At 34.9% G+C, this 21,305-nt stretch overlaps 4 pseudogenes; 1 reads left to right on the plus strand and 3 right to left on the minus strand.

Annotated features, from left to right (window-relative positions):
- Positions 1-2,105, minus strand: part of LOC132804321 (photosystem II CP47 reaction center protein-like) — a 2,329-nt pseudogene extending 224 nt beyond the window's left edge.
- Positions 2,106-4,368: 2,263 nt separating this feature from the next.
- LOC132804224 (acetyl-coenzyme A carboxylase carboxyl transferase subunit beta, chloroplastic-like) lies at positions 4,369-5,730 on the minus strand (annotated as a pseudogene).
- Positions 5,731-5,770: 40 nt separating this feature from the next.
- On the minus strand, positions 5,771-6,876 carry LOC125419262 (ribulose bisphosphate carboxylase large chain-like; annotated as a pseudogene).
- An 802-nt stretch (positions 6,877-7,678) lies between these two features.
- The window catches only part of LOC125419334 (ATP synthase subunit beta, chloroplastic-like), a 32,359-nt pseudogene continuing 18,732 nt past the window's right edge, over positions 7,679-21,305 (plus strand).

Here is a 21,305-nt window from a genome sequence, read left to right on the forward strand (position 1 = left end):
ACGATCTAATTCAAAATTTTCACCCAATTTATAACGTTTAGCATATTTTCTCATAGTAGCAGGATCACTATAACTAACTCCATTGAGTTTTCTGCTATAGAACTTAATGGTTACACCTACTTGTTTAACATTGTATTTCGATTCTGCCTTTCTAAAAGAAACATCAGCTCCAACAATTCCATCTCCATCTACCAAAACAACCGGAACTGTTTCAAAAAAAGTAGGCATACGATGTACAAAAGTTCATGACCCTCTTCATCTCTAAAAGTAGGGTGTCCTAACCACCCAACAGCAATTCCATCCCGATTGTCCATTGAGCCCGCTCTAAATAATGCCCCTTTTGCTGGATTATTACTGATGTAATCATAAAAAGCTAATTTTTTCAGGAATTTTAGACCAAGCTTCAGATGAACTTTGATTTTTAGCTAGCCTAGCACCAACTCCTCGATATATTTCTTGTTGAAAGTATCCTTGATGATACGAACATAGGACGACCTGCTCCTAAACCCATATTATATTAGCCCGAATATAATTATGTTCAAGTTCTAATGGTCACCTTGACCCCTAACCAACCTGTGATTAGAAACCTTGGTATATAATGAAGATGCCACAATAAGTGATGGAAATCCTATTGATAAGTCAAACCTAAAACACTCATTCGCTAATGGTCTTTTAGGTGTTCAAAAGAACAAAGAGAATTCAATCTCACAAATAATTTTCTGTATGAATAATGTACTGATTATTATTGATAAAACAAGCCTTTAAATAGGCTGGAAAACTCACACAATAAACCCTAGAAGACATAAGGAAAACCGGCCATACAATAACCTTTCCTAAAGTGGCCGAATTTCCTACTTTCCTAAATCTACATTCTAATTAATTAATTCATTTATTTTGGATTAGGAAATAATTAATTTACAATGAAAACAATAAAGTAAGAACTTTCCTAAACTTATTTTTCCAGCAAATAAATAAATAGAAACTAAAAAGTAATGGAAGTTTCCTAAAACAAAAAGTAAAAACAAATTTGAAGTTGTCCCTACAACCCCTTTTTAAATGCCTTTGAAGCTGGATCATATCCTCTCATATGTATTGAATCCATAAAGAGTTGGAACCATTTCATGCTTCCCGGCCACCATAATTGCACCAGAACCGCTATCCGGGTCCATCTCGGCTTCCACCACTTGTATGCTTAAGATAGGTCTTGGATATTTGAGTATGGACAAGCCCTCTTGAGAATAAATTACCTCCTGGATAAAGGTAGCAAATTTGACCTTAAATCTCTTAGTTTGAGCCCTAGTGATTGGCCTCGGGTCAGCAACCAAGCAGGTTGTCGGTTGTGTAGGTTCGGGCGGAATCACATCATGTGATCCCATTGATAACCAGTGGGACCAAATAATTCAATCGGGGTAGTGGCCAAACCATACCACATAGTTCCAGCAACCACAAAGCTGTAAAAAAGACAGCAGCGATACTACTAGATAGGACGGTTTCAATATTTCCCATACATAATCCTTTGTATAGACATTGAGGCGGACAAACACTAAGATGGAATAGACCCGCCAATGTGCCAAAGGTCCCTACTGCAATATGATGAGAGGCTATTCATCCCGGAACAAAAGGATCAAAACCTTCCACACCCCACGCCGGATTTACAGATTGTACCCATTCGGTTAGTCCATAAGGATCGGATACCCATATTCTCGGACTATACAAGCCTGTTACATGAAATGCACCAAAACGAAAGCAAGCCAGCCTTGCAAGAAATAAATGAATTCCAAAGATTTTGGGCAAATCCAAAGAAGGTTTTCTTGTACGTTCATCAAAAAATATTTTTGGATTGCAATACACCCAGTGCCAGATAGCTGCCAAAAAGCATAAGCCAAAGAACAGCAACCGCCCCATGAGCTGGTTATTCCTAAATGAGGCATGAAGGGTATAACAAGCATCTCTTCTCTTCACATTGGATCCAGAATTGGGTTGGAGGGATCAAAAACCACTAATTCTTATAGAGCCATCAAACCGACCCAACCAGCAACCAGAGATGTATGCATTATATGGACAGTAACCAAACGACCGAGATCATTGAATACAATGGTATGAACATGATACCAATAAATATGTTGTTACACTTTCACATTAAAGTGAGCTATAGTAATAAATTTTTATTTCATTTAATGCCTATTGGTGTTGCCAAAGTTCATTTTCGAAACGCCGGAGAGGAAGATATATCGTGGATTGATGTATAGTGCAACTTGTTAGATATATTTGGTCATATGGTATTTCCTCCTTCTCTTACCCGATCAAGATATCCTCTCTTTCGCCCAAGAAAGGTTGATTGAATCATCAAAAATTTGGAGCGTGAAATACAATGAAGTACAATTCAATCTTTTTTTTGGGGGGTATACAGACTAAAATCGTAAATAAAATTAATTGTAATTACTAGTTGGTGGGAGAATGGAATAAAAAAAACAAAATAAACACTACGTGGTATTAGGGCATTTGTCCTATATGTGCAAATCCAAATCGGGCAGATCTTTACTTGGAGTAGACCCTAAACCTAAAAGAAGTTGAAGAAGATCGTTCAAGAACAAGAAAAGTGCATCGTGATTTGGATTAGATCCAGATGAAACAATACATCAATGAGAAGTTAGTCCAATAAGTTTAGTGAATTTTTTTTTTATTTATAGGTTTTTAATTTATATATAAATTAAAACAGGCCAAAACTAATCTTTCTTGAAACATGAAAGAAAAAGCTCCCCTTTGTTACAAGTTAAAAAGAGCTTGCTATGAATAAAAAAAAAAAAGAAAGCTAGAATTTGTGTTGAACCGTATGCATCAAAAGGCACATGTATGGCTCCTAAGGGATACAATTTTATCATAATCAACCGACTTTATCGAGAAAGATTACTTTTTTAGGTCAACAGGTTGATAATGAGATCTCGAATCAACTTAGTGGTGTTATGGTATATCTCAATATGGAGGATGATACCAAAGATCTATATTTGTTTATAAATTCTCCTGGCGGGTGGCTAATACCCGGAGTAGCTATTTATGATACTATGCAATTTGTGTGACCAGATATACAGATAGTATGCATGTGATTAGCCGCTTCAATGGCATTTTTTATTCTGGTCAGAGGAGAAATTACCAAACGTCTAGCATTCCTTCATGCTTGGTGCCAACGAGTTTTTTATTGGATTTGAGAGAAAAAACAAAGTCTATGCCTTTGCGCTATAGGAAATATGAATATTAAGTAATAATAGCATGGCACTTCAAATTCGATATAAAAAGAATTTTTTTTCAAAATACTTACATTATGTATCGAAAGAGTAGTATAAGATAAAGAAAAGGTATTTCCAATTTTATCTGATCTATTAGGAGATCTATTTCAGCGTCACAACCTTTTTTGTTTTCACACCAAAGATAACAATATTTATGTTATGAAAGAATACGAAAAATTAAAAAAAAAAATCTTATTTATTTGTATTGAAAAAAATAAAAAAAGAAACTTTGGGATTGCTAAATAAGCGACGAAATAATAAAGCAACAGAGCCATCATAGTATTTTTTAACAACTCCAAAAGGAAGGGTGGTTAGTGGATCATTTACCTATGTGAATATGATAGACTCCAAAAGATAATAAAATAAGGATATATATATATTTTTAATATATTTAATATATATTAAAAAAATATTTAATATATATTAAAAAAATATATATTATAAGTCTGTAATGTATTTAATAGACTAGAATATATTTAGTATATATATCATCTAATTAATGTAAATCCAAAGTGAAATATGTAAATAAAATAAGTAAATAAATGGGCTTATTCATCTTTCTACACACAATATATGTATGATCGTTCACTTTTTTATTATGTTCATTATTTATTTTTATTATTCTTCATTTTTGTTTTTCCTTTCGCGAAAAAATTCGTTATAATATGATCCAACAAAAGAGATCCTTAGTAAAATCAGGGATTCTTGAGGGATATAAAAAGATGCAGGACCCTTTACCCAATTTCATGAACGAAAGAAATAGAAGTCGCTCTTTTTATTTTGTTTGATAGAGTTTTCCTGACCTAATTAGTAATCAGGACTATCGATAAAAAAAAGTATCTGCATGATTTTTATTCCATTTTAATCTTATGTTACCAATGAAAATCCATTCTTGGAATTTTGACTTTGCTTCCTATAAACTAAATAACTATTTGGTTACCACAAAACAAGTAATAAATTCAAATTTAATAATTTAATAAATATTAAATTAAGGATAAAATTAAGGATAAGGATATATGGCTCTCCTTAATTTTACTTTTGATTTCACTTTTCGATTCAAAGGAAAGAAAGCATGGAGTTGAAATCACTCACTCAGAATGCCGTTTAAAGGATTATTTGTAGCATGTTCAATGAAATGTGTGATTTTCTCTCCCACTATCGAGCCCATACTACCCCCCCATAAACTGAAAATCCATAACCTTAATTTCTACAGGAATAGCGTTTAGTCAACCTATGCCTGTTTGAACAGCATCAGTTAATCATGTTGTTCTTTGATTAAAATCAATATGATCTTTATAAGGTTCCTCCCACGAATGAAATTTTGATGGGATTCCTAGAGACCATGTCTTCATTCAGAGGCTTCCAAGTACCTGGATCAACCGAGCTTTCAATTCTATTTGAACTAGTCACTTTCAAACGATGTCCACAATGTTCACAAATATTCATTTAAAACTTAAAAAATTTCTTATAATTTAATCCATAACAATTTTCGCATTGCACCCACAAATATTTGTATTTTTTAGTTATCTTTAAATCACTTTTTCTGTCTCTTATTTGTATTTGATTTAGAGAAAATGCTAAATCATTTTTTCTTTCCCCTATTTCAGCTAGAGCTTTCTTTAATTTGTTTTCTTTTAAAATTTAATATAATTTTAATTTGTTTTCTTTTAGTTGAGTTAGAGCTCTCTCTAAATCCCTTTTTCATTTTCTTATTTCAGTTAGAGCTCTCTCAAACTCTCTTTTTCATAGAGTTTTTGCACTATCATCCGTACTGGTTCGTATACTGGAAACTCCCACTTTTACTACTCTTGTCGCTTTTGCCACGAATGTAACTATAAATGTAACTGTCATTGGAATTCACACCACTACTTAAAATATAACGATCAATACTGATTTGAGAATGAAGATCACTATTAATGAAACTAGTAATGTGATTCCAACTGTATTTAGTATCATGCATGTAATGATAATAGTGACGATCGTCACTCTTAGATACATTATTTGGATAACTAGAATTCTGATGACTATAAAAAGAACTTTTTGGGGCACTTAGAAAAGAACGATCGGTGTTAGTCTCAAAAATTCAATTTTCAATATCAAAATATATGGAGTAATGGTCCCTATTACTATCCCTAAAGAAAAAAGTTAGATTAGATATGAAATTTCAAATGGACCTCCTAATGCTGACTAAATGATCAACATTACTATAATTATAATTGTTACTCTCAATCCCATTAGGGATTTTTTTTATTCATATGATTTATAATCGGATCTTTATTTACACTAGTATTTTCATTTTCAATAGGACCACCAAAACTATCCATTGATTTACTTAACCCACATCTGTATTCTAACCCCCTCCTTTACAACATCGAATCGAACCGACATTTTTCCATAGAGCTTTCTTGCCCCTATTTACATGAAAATATAATAAATGAATAGTCATTTGATAAAAATCATTTGAATATTCCGAATAGAATTTAGAATCAGATAACAGTTGGTAGAAAGACCCAATCTTGCGTGAAATAAATATTGCGGCTTCAATATTTTTCAATAAAATCATTGCCTAGTGAATCAACAAAGCCTAAAGTGATGTCTCTTTCCCCTTCAAGTTCACCTACTACAGTACCAGTGTGAATATGATCTCCACCAGACAGACATAATGCTTTAACTAGTACACAAAAGTGCATACCATGTTTTTTTCGTCTATCAATAACTGCATGCATTGCATGGTGGATGTGAAGAAGTAGACCATTATCTTGGCAATAATGAGCGAAGCTAGTATTTACAGTGAATCCCCCTGTAAGTAATCGTGCATTATAATAGCAACTCCTAATTCTCTGGCAAATACAGCCCTTTTAATCATTTCTTCGCATGTACCTGCAGTACCATTCAAGTAATGCCCTTTGATTTCACCAGTTTCAGCCTGTGCTTTATAAATGGCTTCAACACAGATTAAGAAACGGTTTCTTTAATGCATAAATGGTCGGGAATTCACGTTCTCATCATCTTTGGTAAAATCAAGTCCACCACGAAGACATTAATAAACTGCTATACCATAATTCTTAGCAGATAACCCCAACTTAGGTTTACTAGTACATCCCAATAGGGGGCGGCCATACTTGTTCAATTGATCTCTTTCAACCTGGATGCCATGAGGCGGTCCTCGGAAAGTTTTAGTATAAGAAGGAGGGATTCACAAATCCTCCAAATGTAGAGCGCGCAGGGCCTTGAACCCAAAAACATTACCCACAATGGAAGTAAACACGTTAGTAACAGAACCTTCTTCAAAAATGTCTAAAGGGTAAGCTACATAAGCTATATATTGATTTTCTTCTCCAACAATAGGCTCAAGGCCGTAGCATCGACCTTTGTGACAATCAAGACTAGTAAACCCGTCAGCCCATACAGTTGACCATGTACCAGTAGAAGATTCAGCAGCTACCACAGCCCCTGCTTCCTCAGGTGGAACTCCAGGTTGAGGAGTTACTTGAAATGCTGCCAAGATATCAGTATCTTTAACACCAACTTTGAATCCAATACTTGCTTTAGTCTCAGTTTGTGGTGACATAAGTCCATCCCTACAACTCATGAATTAAGAATTCTTACAATACCAAGGTCTACTCGACATGATTAGGAGTTAATGAAACTTTACATAGGAATCTTTCACAAAATTATCAACTAATCAGAATGGTTCGTTATTAGACCATGGTATTTGATTCGCCAAATACATCATTATTTTATACTCTTTCATATGTATGGCGCAACCCGCTCTTTGTTTTTCAAAGTTTCTAATCTCTTACATTTTTTTTAATCGAAATATCTAAGAAATTCGCTATTTAGAGTAATATATGTTGTATATATAAATCATAAATGTAAAAATATGTACAATTCGTTCATGAATAGAAAGAAAGGGTATGGGTATGAAAAAGAAAAATAATATTAATATAATAAATAATATAAAATAATACAATAAATAATAGACTAGGCGTAAATCAATATGCTGAAATAGGAAATAGGACATGAAATAAGGGCTGATAAGATAGAAAAAAAGAATCATAAATAGAATAGAGTTCGGGTTTGAATTCCATAGATAATATGGTTCGTATTGTCTATAATGATCGGCAAATGAAGGATTTCCCAAGATTTTTATTCATCTACTTGATATTTTGAAAATGGATTTTGGTTGAACTTGAAAATTCAGTCACTGAAATTTAATAAGTAAGCAATTGGATTGCATTCGGTTGGACAGCCCTAACAAAGTCGAGTGCTAGCACCCATTTTTTATTTCTTATTGAAATATTGAATTAATCAATTAACTTAACTTACTATCGAACATTTCTTTTTTATTTCAATAATTTTTGCAAAAAATTTCGACATCTTTTTATTTTACTATGAGAATCAATCCTACTACTTCTGGTCCTAGGGTTCCCACGCTTGAAAAAAACAACCTGGGGTGTATTGCACAAATCATTGGTCCAGTATTGGATGTAGCTTTTCCACCAGGCAAGATGCCTAATATTTACAATGCTCTAGTAGTTAAGGTGATACAAACCTAGGACGACCTGCTCCTAAACCCGTATTATATTAGCCGGGATCTTAATTAAGTTCAAGTTCTAGTGGAATTGACCTCAACCCCTAACCAACTTGTGGTTAGAAACCTTGGTATAATGTAGACGACACAATAGGGGATGGAAAACCTATTGATAAGTCAAGCCAAAACAACCAATTCTCTAATGGTGTTTTAGGTGTTCTCAAAGAACAAAGAGATAATTAATCTCACAAATATTTTTTTAATCAAATCAAAGTTAATTCTTATTGATAAATAAGCCTTTAAATAGGCTTTGAAAGAAACAAAATAAACCCTAAAAACCCTAGGTAAAACCGGCCACACACATAAAGAAACCTAGTTGGCCGAAACTATACTTCCTTTCCTAATCTAAGTTTGATTAATTAATTCCTTTATATTAAATTAGGAATTAATTAATTTACAATGGAAAAAATAAAATAAAAACCTTAATAAAGTTATTTGTCCAGAAAATAAATAAATAAAAACCAAAAAGTAATGGTAGTTTCCTAAAACAAAAAGTAAAAACAAATTAGGAAACTAAAAATAGTAATTTTCGGCTATGTTGGTAATGACCCTTCTTTGATCCAATTGGACTCCAAATAAGCTTCAATAGTCTTTTTGGAATGCCAAATAAGCTTATTGTGAAGTTCCTCACGTTGCCCTTGCTTGGAAGTATGAGAAAAGGCTAATATAGTGAAATGCAGTAAAGCGAGCAAGCAATACAGCAAATTCGGCCAAATTGTTGATGCTGTCCGTACAAGCCCTTTTTGATTTCATTTGAGGCTGATTTAACTTGATTCCATGACCTCTTAGGCATGTGTATTGAACCCATAAAGCATTGGAACCATTTCATGCTTCCTGAACTCCAAAAATGTACCAAAATCGTCCCCCGGGTCCGTATCGGCTTCCACCACTTTGATGCTTAGAATACGCTTTGTATCTTCAAGTATGGACAAGCTCTATTGAGATTGATTAACCCTGGTATAAATACTCCTAGGTTGTCCTTAAATCTCTTAATATGAGCTCTTGTAATTGCCCTAGTCTTCATCCGTGTCGAGTCAGCACCCCAGCGGGTTACGGTGGAGCGAGCTCGGGCGGAATCACATCATTTCCCTCCTTTTGAAAAGGATTTGTCCTCAAATCAAGATCATCACCTGCAGTAAAAGGAGTTAAATCAGCAACATTAAATGAAGCACTCATGTTATACTCACCCGGTAAATCAAGCTTGTAGGCATTCTTGTTATTCGGCTCCAAAACTTGAAAAGGTCCATCCATAGGCGGCATGAGCTTTGACTTTATTTTATTAGGTAACATTTCCTTTCGTAAGTACAACCAAACCAATTCTCCTGGGTCAAACACTATTACAAAAAAATCTAGAAATACATGCTCATTATGGTAAAAATTACACTTTTTAAAGTTAGCAAACAATATTTCCCAAATTTTCAAATTGCCACTAAATAAAGCTCTCAACAATGCAGATAAATTTCTATGCAATAAAGACATCTTTAAATAAGTATCTTTAAAATTCATGGTCAGCAATGATTTCTTATTCATAATTACCTTATTAACATCACCAAAGCTACGATAAAAATTTATATTTTTCCTTTCTTGTATTCCTTTTCCTTTCCCACTCACGGCCATCTCACCTTCCTCATTCTCGGCTTTTGCACCAAATTTTTCACTCTTGGTTTTATTAAAATTTTTCCACACAACCTGAGTATTAGAAGACTTACCTTGGACAGCAAGCTCACCTTTTCCCTCTTGATTGGATGGTAGTGCACTTGGAATTTCATTTGGGAAGACATCTCCAAATTCCTTCAAAGGAGAAATCATTGAACTTGGCAATTCAAGTTCTTCAAAGTTAGTTTGATCATTAAAATAATTTTCTTTATAAATCATGACCAGAAAAGGTTTCTTACACTCAATAACCTTATTGATATCCCCTAAACTCAAATAAAAATTGCTAGTTAACCTTTATTTTCTTTCTTTTTCTTTTTTTCCCTTGGATTGGCGCAAACCTTTGGATTTCTCTTCCTTCTCCAAGCTCTTGGGTTTGCCACTTTCTTTACCCTCTCTTTCAGTTTTTCTTTGATCTTTCCACTCAATATGAGTCTTAGAAACCTTACCTTGATCAGAACCTCAATCTTACCTCCTTGAAAGGATGGTGAAGCCGTTGGTGCCATACTTGCTTTTTCTTTGAGCTTGTCGGCTTCTCTCTTTTGTTGCATTTGTAATTGGTCTTTGTAAACCTCTTTAGGAGATAATGGTTCCAGCTTGACCTTCTTCCCTTTAAACCTAAAAACAATACTATTTTCTCGACCAAAATGAGTAGCATCTTTATCAAATTGCCATGGTCTACCTAATAGTATATGTCCAGCAATCATGGGTACAATATCACATAAAACTACATCCTTATATCTACCTATATTAAATTTTACTTTGGCTTGTTTGTTTACTTTTATCTCACCATTATCATTAAGCCATTGTAATCTGTATGGTTTAGGATGTTTTATTGTTTTTAAGCCCAATTTATCAACTACAAGGTTACTTATTACATTAGTATAACTCCCACTATCTACAATCATGCTATAAATTTTACCTTGTATTTCACAACGAGTGTGGAAGATGTTCTCTTGTTGAATTTGTTCTTCATCCTTGTAAACAGCAAGTACCCTCCTTGAGACTAAATTTAGCTCAACATTTGATGTGTTTAATGGTTCGGTCTCATCATCAACATTAGGCTCTGATACCAAATGATACGAACCTAGGACGACCTGCTCCTAAACCCGTATTATATTAGCCCGGATCTTAATTAAGTTCAAGTTCTAATGGAATTGACCTCAACCCCTAACCAACCTGTGGTTAGAAACCTTGGTATAATGTAGACGCCACAATAGGGGATGGAAAACCTATTGATAAGTCAAGCTAAAATAACCAATTCTCTAATGGTGTTTTAGGTGTTCTCAAAGAACAAAGAGATAATGAATCTCACAAGTATTTTCTTAATCAAATCCAAGTTGTATTCTTATTGAAAAATAAGCCTTTAAATAGGCTACAAAGCCACGAAATAAAACCTTAAAAACGAAAGGGAAAACCGACCATACAAAGTAGTTTCCTATGGTGGCCGAAATTCTCACTCATTTCCTAATCTAATTTGGATTAATTAATTCCTTTATTTTGAATTAGGAATTAATTAATTTACAATGAAAATAATAAAATAGTAACTTTCCTAAACTTATTCTTCCAGAAAATAAATAAATAAAAACCAAAAAGTAATGGTAGTTTCCTAAAACAAAAAGTAAAAACAAATTAGGAAACTAAAAATGCTAGCCTTTTGATCAAGTTGACTTTGATCAATCTTTGACCTCTTTGAGCTTCAAATCAGCTTCTAGATGCTTTTTAGGATGCCGAATAAGCTGAATATGAAGTCCCACACGTTGCCCATGCTTGGAAAAATAAGAAAAGGCTAATACAGTAAAATACAGTAAAGCCAGCAAGCAATACAGCAAATTCGGCCAAATTGTTGATGCTGTCCATACAAGCCCTTTTTGTTTGCATTTGAGGCTGCTTTAACTTGATTCCATGACCTATTAGGCATATGTATTGAACCCATAAAACATTGGAACCATTTCATGCTTCCCGGACTCCAAAAATGTACCAAAACCGTCACCCGGGTCCGTATCGGCTTCCACCACTTGGATGCTTAGAATAGGCTTTGTAAGTGCAACCAAACCAATTCTCCTGGGTCAAACGCTATTACAATAAAATCTGGAAATACATGCTCATTATGGTAAAAATTACACTCTTTAAAGTTCCCAAATTTTCATATTGCCACTAAGTAAAGCTCTCAACAATGCAGATAAAGTTTTATGCAATAAAGATATCTTTAAATAAGTATCTTTAAAATTCATGGTCAGCAATGATTTCTTATTCATAATTACTTTATTAACATCACCAAAGCTAAGATAAAAATTTATATTTTTCCTTTCTTGTCTTCCTTTTCCTTTCTCACTGACAGCCATATCACCTTCCTCACTTTCGGCTTTTGCACCAAATTTCTCACTCTTGGTTTTATTAAAATTTTTCCATACAACCTGAGTATTAGAAGACTTACCTTGGACAGCAAGCTCACCTTTTCCCTCTTGATTGGATGGTAGTCCACTTGGAATTTCATTTGGGAAGACATCTCCAAATTCCTTTAAAATAGAAATCATTGAACTTGGCAATTCAAGTTCTTCAAAGTTAGTTTGATCATTAAAATAATTTTCTTAATAAATCATGACCAGCAAAGGTTTCTTACACTCAATAACCTTATTAATATCCCCTAAACTCAAATAAAAGTTGCTGCTTGACCTTTCTTTTCTTTCTTTTCCTTTTCCCACCTTGGATTGGCGCAAACCTTCGGATTTCCCTTCCTTCTCCACGCTGTCAGGTTTGCCACTTTCTTTCGCCTCTCTTTCGGCTTTCCCTTAATCTTTCCACTCAATATGAGCCTTAGAAACCTTACCTAGATCAGCAACCTCATTCTTACCTTCTTGAAAGGATGGTGAAGCCATTGGTGCCATACTTACTTTTTCCTTGAGCTTTTCGGCTTCTCTCCTTTGTTGCATTTGTAATCGTTCTTTGTAAACCTCTTTAGAAGATAATGGTTCTAGCTTGATCTTCTTCCCTTTAAACCTGAAAACAATACTATTTTCTCGACCAAAATGAGTAGCATCTTTATCAAATTGCCATAGTCTACCTAATAGTATATGTCCAGCAATCATGGGTACAATATCACATAAAACTACATCCTCATATCTACCTATATTAAATTTTACTTTGGCTTGTTTGTCTACTTTCATCTCACCACTATCATTAAGCCATTGTAATCTATAAGGTTCTGGATGTTTAATTGTTATTAAGCCTAATTTATCAACTACAATGTTACTAATTACATTTGTACAACTTTCACTATCAATAATCATACTACAAATCTTACCTTGAATTTCACATCGGGTGTGGAAGATGTTCTCTCTTTGAATTTCATCCTCATCTTTGCATGCAGCAAGTTCTCTCTTAGAAATCAAGTTTAATTCAGCATTGGATGCTTGCAAGGTTTCGGGTTCATCCTCCAAGTCCTCCTCCTCTTGCTTAGCTTCATCCTCACTTTCTTCACTTTCCGATTCTAGCTCGTCATTGCCCTTTAACACCATGATTCTTCTATTCGGGCATTGGCTATCAATGTGTCCTCCTCCCTGGCACTTAAAACACACAACATCATGAGTTCTAGAAAGTTTAGGATCTAATTTTACCTCATTCTTTGGTGCTTGGACAGGTTTGGTTCTAGTCTCCTTCCTTGGCCAGTTTGAACTTTCTTCTTTGACTTTCGGCTTTGGCTTGCTTTCATAGATGGGATTGTTCCTCCAGCCACTTGAATTGGACCTTTCACTGTTGGAAACACCTCCAAACCATGATCTTACACCCCTCCTCTTAAATTGATGCTCTAATTTAATAGCCACATGCAACATCTCTTCCAATTCCACATATTGTTGCAATTCTAGTTGATTGGCTATTTCACGATTCAAACCACCAAGAAACCTTGCCATGGTTGCTTTCCTATCTTCATTCAAGTTCAATCTCATCATAAGCATCTCCATCTCCTTGTAATAATCCGCCACAGATCCATGTCCTTGAGATAAAGATTGAAGTCTTTGATGCAGCAACCTATGATAGTGTGATGGTATGAATCGCTTCCGCATGGCTCCTTTCATTTGTCGCCATGTAGTAATCAAGTCATCACCAACTCTCCTTCGGGTGTTTTGTTCATTGGTCCACCACTGGAGTGCATAATGGTCAAACTCCATTGCTGCCAATTTCACCTTCTTAGCCTCCGAATAATTATGGCGGTCAAATATCATCTCCATCTTTTCTTCCCACTCCAAATATGCTTCGGGGTCACTTTTTTCCCATGAATGGTGGGATGTTGATCTTGAGATTGCTAAGATTGTCATATGTTTCTTCCCTCCTATATCTTTCATGGCCAGCTCTATCTTGAACAGCAAAAGTTTCATCCATACCTCCCTCAAAGTATCGACCGAATGGCTCCTCATCAAATTCCTCTCTCAGTCTCTCACGACCTCCTCGTCCTAGGCCTCGTCCTCCATGGAATTCTTGCCTATTTCTTGTGTTCAGAATTCCTTGGGAAACTTCTAGCCTTCCCATCATTTGATTCACATGCTCAACTTGAGCACTAACCTTCTGTATTGACTCCAAAACAACTCTCATGTCCACTTGGTCTCCACTCCTGGTAGCTCGGGCATCACCATGGAATGCTACGGACTCCTCCTCATTGATCCTCAAGGGTGGATCTCCTCTTCTTATTCTAGAACCTGCCATGTTAGTATAATAATGCAAAAGAAATAAAATAGGACCTTACCAATTTCACTCCCTTACGTGTTTCACTCGACTCGACACTCGTGTTTGCACACTTGTTTCGGCTTTTACCCTTTTTTAAGCTCAACACTCTTGCCTTCTTCCACTCAATGAATTATCTCAAAGTTCTAATTAAAACACCCACAAAACAGCAATTAGATCACTAGTATGTTTTAATTAAACTTACCAACAAAACAGTAGTAAAAAGTAGGCAATACCGAAAGAATCCAACAAATCCTAATTTTTCGGCTTTCTAGACAAGAAAACACAAAATAATGGGAAAACGTTGGAATTTTTGAAAACTGCACCAGATGGTAGTAGATTATGAGTTCAAGAATAAAATTCCAAAAAAAGAAATTCAAATACGAACAAGAATCAAAGAGAACAAAAAATATAGAAAAGTTGTTGGTTGTTGTTTTTTGTAATTCAGGTTTTGTATCAATTTCCTTTAACTAATTTTAATCCAAATAATTTAAGCACCCAAAATCCAAATATCCAGCAGTAAAAATAATTCCCCAGAAACTCAAATAAATAATCAAAAAAAAACCCAGCAGCTCCAACAAGATTCCAGCAAACAAATCAAACTCCAACAAACCAAAATTTTTTTTTTTATTCGGCTTTACCTTCTTTTTTTTCACTCACAGAACATAAACAACTGCAGTAGCAAGAATAATTACCAAAATTTCAATTCCAACTCCAAAACAAACATCAAACCCGCGACCTCCAAATAAACAAAATGTGCAGTTTTTTTTTTTTTTTTTTTTTTTTAAATGTTGCTGCAAACTTCCTCTTTTTTTTTTTTTTCAATATATGAATGCAGATATTTAAGACTAAAACAGCAAAGGAAAATCAACAAAAACCAAAATTATCAAGAACAATGATAAAAGACAACCAACAAATTAAGAAATAAAGATACGATAAAACTAGGAAACCTAATTCAACTAGGAATGAATTTTTTTTTTTTTTTAAGATGCAGAACGTGTATGGGATGGATGCAACCTTAACCTAATGCTAAAATTGCAGAGTAACACAAAAACAAATAAAGCAAATAAAGATAGATCAAACCTGAACAAAATTTAGCTCTGATACCAAATGATACGAACCTAGGATGACATGCTCCTAAACCTGTATTATATTAGCCCGGATCTTAATTAAGTTCAAGTTCTAATGGAATTGACCTCAACCCCAAACCAACCTATGGTTAGAAACCTTGGTATAATGTAGACGCCACAATAGGGGATGGAAAACCTATTGATAAGTCAAGCTAAAACAACCAATTCTCTAATGGTGTTTTAGGTGTTCTCAAAGAACAAAGAGATAATGAATCTCACAAGTATTTTCTTAATCAAATCCAAGTTGTATTCTTATTGAAAAATAAGCATTTAAATAGTCTACAAAGCCATGAAATAAAACCCTAAAAACGAAAGGGAAAACCGGCCATGCAAAGTAGTTTCCTATGGTGGCCGAAATTCTCACTCATTTCCTAATCTAATTTGGATTAATTAATTCCTTTATTTTGAATTAGGAATTAATTAATTTACAATGAAAATAATCAAATAATAACTTTACTAAACTTATTCTTCCAGAAAATAAATAAATAAAAACTAAAAAGTAATGGTAGTTTCCTAAAACAAAAAGTAAAGTTGACTTTGATCAAGTTGACTTTGATCAATCTTGGACCTCTTTGAGCTTCAAATCAGCTTCTAGATGCTTTTTAGGATGCCAAATAAGCTGAATATGAAGTCCCACACGTTGCCCATGCTTGGAAAAATAAGAAAAGGCTAATACAGTAAAATACAGTAAAGCCAGCAAGCAATACAGCAAATTCGGCCAAATTGTTGATGCTGTCCGTACAAGCCCTTTTTGTTTGCATTTGAGGCTGCTTTAACTTGATTGCATGACCTATTAGGCATATGTATTGAACCCATAAAACATTGGAACCATTTCATGCTTCTCGGACTCCAAAAATGTACCAAAACCGTCACCCGGGTCCGTATCGGCTTCCACCACTTGGATGCTTAGAATAGGCTTTGTATCTTCAAGTATGGACAAGATCTGTTGAGATTGATTACCCCCTGTATAAATACTCCCAGGTTGTCCTTAAATCTCTTAATTTGAGCTCTTGTGATTGGCCTAGTCTTCATCCGTGTCGAGTCAGCACCCCAGCGGGTTATCGGTGGAGCGTGCTCGGGCGGAATCACATCAATGAGCATCTCCATCTCTTTGTAATAATCCTCCACGGACCTAGTTCCTTGAGATAAAGATTGAAGCCTTTGATGCAGCAACCTATGGTAATGGGATGGCACAAACCGTTTCCTCATTGCTCCTTTCATTTGACGCCATGTCGAGATTAAATCATCATCAACTCTCCCTCGGTTATTTTGCTCATTGGTCCACCATTGGAGTGCATAATTTCCAAACTCCATTGCTGCCAACTTCACCTTCTTACCTTTCGAATAGTTGTGGCAGTAAAAAATCATCTCCATTTTTTCTTCCCACTCCAAATAAGCTTCGGGATCACTTTTACACATAAAAGGTGGGATGTTAACCTTGATATTTCCCAAATCATCATCTGTATCTTCCCTCCTATATCTTGCATGGCCAGCTCTATATTGGACAGCAAAATTTTCATCCATACCTTATTCAAAGTCTCCACCGAATGGCTCCTCATCAAATTCCTCTCTCGGTCTCTCGTGACCTCCTCGTCCTCGGCCTCGCCCTCCATGGAATTCTTGCCTATTTCTTGTGTTCGGCATTCCTTGTGAGGCTTCTAGTCTTCCGACTCTTTGATTTACATGCTCAACTTGAGCACTAACCCGCTGTATTGACTCCAAAACAGCTCTCATGTCCACTTGGTCTCCACTCCCGGTAGCTCGGGCATCGCCATGGAATGCTACGGACTCCTCCTCATTGATCCTCAAGGGTGGCTCTCCTCTCCTCATTCTTGATTCTGTCATGTTAGTATAATAATGCAATAGAAATAAAATAGGACCTTACAATTTCACTCCCTTACGTGTTTCACTCAAATGAGGACTCGACACTCGTGTTTGCACACTTGTTTCATCTTTTTACCCTCTTTTAAGCTCACACACTCTTAACTTTTTCCACTCAATGAATTATCTTAAAGTTCTAATTAAAGCACCCACAAAACAGCAATTAGATCACTAGTATGCTTTAATTAAACTTATCAACAAAACAGTAAGCAAAAATAAACAAATACCGAACGGAATGAAAATACCTATTTTCGGTTTTTCTAGACAAAATAAAGCAAATTAATGAGAAAAATTTAGAATTTTGAAGAACTGGACCACATGATAATATATTATGAGTTCAAGAATAAAATTCTAGAAAAAGAAATTCAAATACTAACAAGAATCAAAGAGAACAAAAATATAGAAAAGTGTGTTGAAATGTGGTGATCTTGCCACAATGTGCAAGGTAGTTCGGTTACACTTGCACTCTTTGTTTTGCAACATCAAAGACCAAACATTATTTAAGTTTATGCATTTTATTTTATCTTGTAATGTTTAAGAACAATATCCTTTTTGTAATGCCCTAAGCTCATTATCTAGCTTAAGGCCTTTTTTGTCTAGTTGCTGGAATTGTATTTCCAGCAATATAAGTCCACTTCCTTGGATTCCATTTGAAGTAGGCTTGGTATTTGGACCTAAATTTTGGATATGATAAAAATTTTTAGTTTCCTAATTTGCTTTTACTTTTTGTTTTAGGAAACTACCATTACTTTTTGGCTTTTATTTATTTATTTTCTGGAAAATAACTTTAGTAATGTTTTTATTTTATTCTTTCCATTGTAAATTAATTAATTCCTAATTTAATATAAAGGAATTAATTAATCAAACTTAGATTAGGAAAGGAAGTATAGTTTCAGCCAACTAGGTTTCTTTATTTGTGGTGGCTGGTTTTTCTTTATTTTTAGGGTTTTATTTCATGGCTTTGTAGCCTATTTAAAGGCTTATTTTTCAATGAGAATACAACTTTGATTTGATTAAGAAAATACTTGTGAGATTAATTATCTCTTTGTTCTTTGAGAACACCTAAAACACCATTAGAGAATTGGTTGTTTTAGCTTGACTTATCAATAGGTTTTCCATCCCCTATTGTGGTGTCTACATTATACCAAGGTTTCTAACCACAGGTTGGTTAGGGGTTGAGGTCCATTCCATTAGAACTTGAACTTAATTAAGATCCGGGCTAATATAATATGGGTTTAGGAGTAGGTCGTCCTAGGTTTGTATCAGCTTCACCATCCTTTCAAGAAGGTAAGAATGAGGTTGCTGATCAAGGTAAGGTTTCTAAGACTCATATTGAGTGGAAAGATCAAGGAAAAACCGAAAGAGAGGGAAAACAAAGTGGCAAACCCGAGAGCTTGGAGAAGGAAGGGAAATCCAAAGGTTTGCGCCAATCCGAGAGAGAAAAAGGAAAAGAAAGAAAAGAAAGGTCAAGTAGCAACTTTTATTTGAGTTTAGGGGATATTAATAAGGTTATTGAGTGTAAGAAACCTTTGTTGGTCATGATTTATAAAGAAAATTATTTTAATGATCAAACTAACTTTGAAGAACTTGAATTGCCAAGTTCAATGATTTCTCTTTTGAAGGAATTTGGAGATATCTTCCCAAATGAAATTCCAAGTGGACTACCATCCAATAAAGAGGGAAAATGTGAGGTTGCTCTCCAAGGTAAGTCTTCTAATACTCAGGTTGTGTGGAAAAATTATATTAAACCCGAAAGTGAGAAATTTGGTGCAAAACCCATTGAATCAGTGAGTGTGAAAGAAAAAGAAAGGAAAAATATAAATTTTTATCTTAACTTTGGTGATGTTAATAAAGTAATTATGAATGAGAAATCATTGCTGACCATGAATTTTAAAGATATTTATTTAAAGATGTCTTTATTGCATAGAACTTTATCTGCATTGTTGAGAGATTTACTTAGTGGCAATTTGAAAATTTGGGAAATATTGTTTGCTAACTTTAAAAAGTGTAATTTTTACCATAATGAGCATGTATTTCTAGATTTTGTTGTAATAGTGTTTGACCTAGGAGAATTGGTTTGGTTGCACTTACGAAAGGAAAGGTTTTCTAAACAAAGAAAGTCAAAGCTCATGCCGCCTATGGATGGACTTTTTCAAGTTTTGAAGCGGATTCATGAGAACACCTACAAACTTAATTTAATAGGTGAGTATAGTGTTAGTGCTGCATTTATTATTGTTGATTTAACTCCTTTTGCTGCAGGTTATGATCTTGATTTGAGGACAAATCCTTTTCAAGAGGAGGGGAATGATGTGATTCCGCCCGAGCCCGCTCAACCGATAACCCGTTGGGGTGCTAATCCGTTACGGATGAAGGTGGGACCAATTACTATAGCACAAGCCAAGAAGTTCAAGGATAACCTTGCTGTGCTTATTAAAAGGATAAATCATAATCAAGAAGGAATGATCATGACCAAGGAACCAAGACCTGTTTTGCTGATACATGCGCTGGAGACTGGTACGGACCCGGGTGACGGTTTTGGTACATTTTTGGAGTCCAGGAAGCATGAAATGGTTCCAATTATTTATGGGTTCAACACATATGCCTAAAAGGTCATGGAATCAAGTTAAAGCAGCCTCAAATGCAATCAAAAAGGGCTTGTACGGACAGCATCAACAATTTGGCCGAATTTGCTTGATTGCTTGCTGGCTTTACTGTATTTTACTGTATTAACCTTTTCTTATTTTTCCAAGCATGGGCAACGTGTGGGACTTTATATTCAGCTTATTTGGCATCCTAGAAAGCATCTAGAAGCTGATTTGGAGCTCAAAGAGGTCAAAGATTGATCAAAGTCAACTTGATCAAAAGGCTAGCATTTTTAGTTTTCTAATTTGTTTTTACTTTTTGTTTTAGGAAACTACCATTAATTTTTGGCTTTTATTTGTTTATTTTCTGGACAAATAACTTTAGGAAGGTTTTTATTTTATTCTTGCCATTGTAAATTAATTAATTCCTAATTTAATATAAAGGAATTAATTAATCAAACTTAGATTAGGAAAGGAAGTATAGTTTCAGCCAACTAGGTTTCTTTATGTGTGGTGGCTGGTTTTCTTTATGTTCTAGCGTTTTATTTCGTGGCTTTGTAGCCTATTTAAAGGCTTAGTTGTCAATAAGAAAAAAACTTTGATTTGATTAATAAAATACGTGTGAGATTAAGAAAATTGATCATTTTTGGTGAATTAGATGGTCTCCTTGAACAAGCTTTTCATTTGGAAGGTAAAATCAATAAAGATACTGGAAGGCTATGAACTTATAAACGGAGAGCAAATTGAAGAAATGACCTTAAATCTTTGTGTACTGACCCCGAAACGAATTGTTTAGGATTCATAAGTGAAAGAAATATTTTATCCACTAATAGTGGACAAATCGGCCCATTACCAAACCACGCACCTATTGCTACAGCTATAGATATCGGTATTTTGAGAATACACCTTAATTACCAATGGTTAATGATGCGAATCCGCCCGAACCCGTATAACCGACAACCCGCTGGGGTGCCGATTCGTTACGGATGAAGGTGGGACCAATCACTAGAGCACAAGCCATGAAGTTCAAGGATAACCTTGCTGTGTTTATTCAAAGGATAAATCATAATCAAGAAGGAATGATCATGACCAAAGAACCAAGACCTGTTTTGCTGATACAAGCACTGGAGACTGGTACGGACCCGGGTGACGGTTTTGGTACATTTTTGGTGTCCGGGAAGCATGAAATGGTTCCAATGCTTTATGGGTCCAATACATATGCCTAAGAGGTCATGGAATCAAGTTAAAGCAGCCTCAAATGCAATCAAAAAGGGCTTGTACGGACAGCATCAACAATTTGGCCGAATTTGCTGTGTTGCTTGCCGGCTTTACTATATTTTACTGTATTAGCCTTTCTTATTTTTCCAAGTACATGCAAAGTGTGGGACTTCATATTCAGCTTATTTTTCAACCTACAATGCATCTAGAAGCTGATTTGGAGCTCAAAGAGGTCAAAGATTGA

Source organism: Ziziphus jujuba, chromosome 6, assembly GCF_031755915.1.
Source record: "Ziziphus jujuba cultivar Dongzao chromosome 6, ASM3175591v1".
In the NCBI taxonomy this organism is placed as follows: domain Eukaryota; kingdom Viridiplantae; phylum Streptophyta; class Magnoliopsida; order Rosales; family Rhamnaceae; genus Ziziphus; species Ziziphus jujuba.